Below are 3,670 nucleotides of genomic sequence, written 5' to 3' on the forward strand. Positions count from 1 at the left end.
TTTCCACATAGCTAAAGATGCCAAGAATGCGAAAGTGTTTATGGTTTTCTAATATTTCCCATGAAAATGGGAGAGATCAAAGTCTGACAACACGAAATCATCACTATTCGATTCAACGTACTTTCGGATGTTGCTGTCCCGTTTTTCCCACTGTGCAGCGTTGAAAGCGCCTGCAGTATAATTAATTAATACACTTTACTTATAATCTTCGTCATTCAACCTAATCGATTAGAAAACCCGTCGAACAATCGAATTCAAATGAGTTGATTTAATTTGGATACCATGTTAATATTCTTATATTCGTCTATTGCTCTATAGGGGAATTTGTTGTACATATGTTTGTCGATTACTAATGAAGTTTTAAATTTTGTATCTAACTTTTTCGTAGGATTTAATGAATTAGTGCGGTTATCAGTGAACTCCAGAATGTCAATCTCCATGCTTCTTAGATCCTTTCAAATCAGATAAGGTTGATGTTGATCATCAACGAATCGCGGAATTGCTACCAAATTAATTGATACCGCTATAAAAAACAGTCCGAAGGAATGTACACCGTCGCGTCGTCACCATCTGTATTTTATGAACCTATCACCAGACTCCCAACTGCGTTCATAATCACGCCTCATGTTATTTAGGATTGTTCATAAATGACCTAACGTTTCTGTGATAGGAACGAATGTGATGGAAACACGGTTCATCCACTACTTCACAGAGTATTACATAAGAAATAAAACAGTATTTGCACATTATTTTTACGTTACGTAATATCTGATTGTTACTCTGTTTATTCAGAAACCACTTCGTCTTCGATGCACAGGCACAGCTTTGGATAATTCAAATATGTACCAAAATCAAATTAATTATAAATTGTACTTCAGTTTTAGCTTATACGGATCTTATCACAATGCACATAATTTGCCCGAAATAAGAATTTGGAATTGTTGATCGTATCGGGTCGGACATCGGGCTAGGGATAAAAAGATTATGATTTAAAATCGGTTAGTTGCTTATTTTCAATTCCAGTCAACGGTGGTACCGTAATCATTGATCATTTTTTTAATTGTTTTATATATATATATTTCCCCCGTAAGTGAAATCAAAGATTTTTTCATATTTTTAAAACGAGTACTGCTACATGTAGAACGTATAAGGCTGTTGTTATCGATTATTTGATAATTTTAAACTTGTTTTTAAAATGTTTTTTGTCGAGATTTTTTATTTTTAAATTTGGGGTAACTTTGATGAATCATTTATCTATAAAGAAAGCGTATGCAAATGCCTTAAGGTAGGCAATTATAGTTGGAATCTTACGCTGAAGCGATGTGCATCGATTGTTTCGAGAAAGAAATCATCACCGCTAGTGGAATTATTTGGTTTTTCAACAATATATATCTAAGTTTCGAAGCTAAAACTATGGATTAACCAGGAAAATAAGATTGCTTATCACATAACTATAGGTAAGAGCTTATTTTTTGTGTTATTATACTTGTTTTGAGTGCTTTTTTGGCAGCTTGCTGTGAGTTTAAAAATTAATATTGATTTTATTGTTTAAATTTTGGCGAAAAATAAATTCAAATTCATTCGAAGGTTATATGAACCGCTGCCAGTGAAAGTGGTACATGTTACATTGAGTAAATTTTACAGGAGACGCATTTTCCCAAAAACTTCGAAAATAAAATTCACCTTTTCAATTTTAAGCAACTTAACTGTACCAAAGTGTTATAACTGATGTTCCTAAATGTAGTAATAAGAAATATGCGAAATTTTTGACAAATTTCAAGTTTGGTGGAACAAAAGGCACATGTACCACTATTAATGGCAACAAAATGCAACAGAAGCCGAAAATCATTGCCAGTAAAAGTGGTACATGTACATTTATAAAATTATTTTAAACGGCAGAAAACCATCTTGAAATTCAAAATAGGGTTAAAACCTGATGCGGAAACATCCATGTTGTCAAATTTTCTTTTCAATAAGCCGATTTTAGTGGGTAGAACTGTACATGTACCACTTTTCCTTGCAACGAAATTGCCATTGTGATATATACCAGAAATAAAAAAGTGCGTATCTTCAGATTTGATTGTTAAAAACTACTTTTTCGTTATTCCCTTACTAGATCTTTGCTAACAGAAGCCGTTGGTGTAAAAAACACAAAATCGACAAAAATGGTTTATGTACCACTTTCGCTGGCACCGGTTCATATCATTAGTTAGCAAATTTAGTCAAGATTAAGATACCTAACTCACAACAAGTAATTATGATAACAGGAAATAATATTTTATTCATTTCTTGATAATGGTGAAACTGATCAATGTTACCCCGGTGATCAATGTTCCCCCCGAATTACGGTACCTATAATTAAATTTTAAGGTTCCCCCAAACACACGCGATGCGACAGTCGCGACGCGGTTCTAGCGCTTGGCGACTGCAATTCTGTCGCCGTTGGTATGGAAGCGTAAATAGAACATTGTCTGCAGCGACCCACCGATAGAATCGCGGCGACTAGTTGTCGCCGTCGCGGCGATAAAATCACTTAGGTCTGGGGGAGCCTTTAAACTCAAACGCTTGAAGTACGGATTTTATTCTTAGTGATGCAATGCCAATTTTCATGATCTCAAGCCGGTAAGCCCTACTTGAATCATTTGAGATGCGAAAATGTCTAAAGTAATGACAGTACAAATCAAAGTAAGTTGCTTTATAGCATAAAGTAAAGCAAGTTGGAGTAAATTTGATCTCAGTTCACGTCATCATGCTAGTAAATTGTCGATGTTTCCTCCTTTTGTTTAATATTAACTAGATATACAAATACATATTGTCCAAAGTTTTTTTTTCCCAACATAGCTTCTCTGGCTCCATTTCCTGTTTTTAAGGATGTATTTCAGCACGAATATTGATGAAATCTTATAATATTTCATATTGTACAATATTGTTTCCGTTACCAGCCATAGGGCTTTGCTTTCATGTTTCTTCAGTTAATCGATATGTGAATCCCTATTATATATCTTTAGAATATGAACATGTTTTGATCCTATGCAGATTCGTATCAATTTTGTCACATATGTCACAAATATTTTCGTTTGACCCCTGACTTTATATTTGCTAATTTTCTCTTTATTAGCATAAATATAAATAAAATAAAATAAATAAAATTAGATACAACATTGATTGTGTGTATGAGCTGAGGAAGTTCGGGGGGTTCGGTGTCAAATTTTTTAGGTCTTCTGAATCGTAGTTCTATATGTAGTAGCTTATAAAAACACATGAATATTAGTGCTTGGTACTTTTTCCATCTAAGCTCCAAACAATTTGGAACTAAATCCACAACCAACAGTAAAGGCTGGATCACAATAGCACGTTGAGCGTCAGCGTTGAAGTAAGCGTTTTGTACTAAAACGAAACGCCAATAAACGTGACGCATTCACGCCCAGATTCTTTTGGATTGCCTCCAGAAACTTCTTCGGCAATGTCTTCAGAATTCCACCATCAATTTGATCCGAAAATTCCACCATTATTTACTCCAAGAAATCCTCCACGAATTTCTTTCTAAGTTCTGCAGGAATTCTTCAGATAATTCTTTCGTGCTGTTAAAATTTCTGAAACATTGCACCGTAGAATTCCTAAGAATTTTCCGTGGAAATTCCGCAGAAAGTTTCAAATAATTTCTTGTGGA

The sequence above is a fragment of the Armigeres subalbatus genome, unplaced genomic scaffold, assembly GCF_024139115.2.
Source record: "Armigeres subalbatus isolate Guangzhou_Male unplaced genomic scaffold, GZ_Asu_2 Contig1026, whole genome shotgun sequence".
Lineage (NCBI taxonomy): Eukaryota > Metazoa > Arthropoda > Insecta > Diptera > Culicidae > Armigeres > Armigeres subalbatus.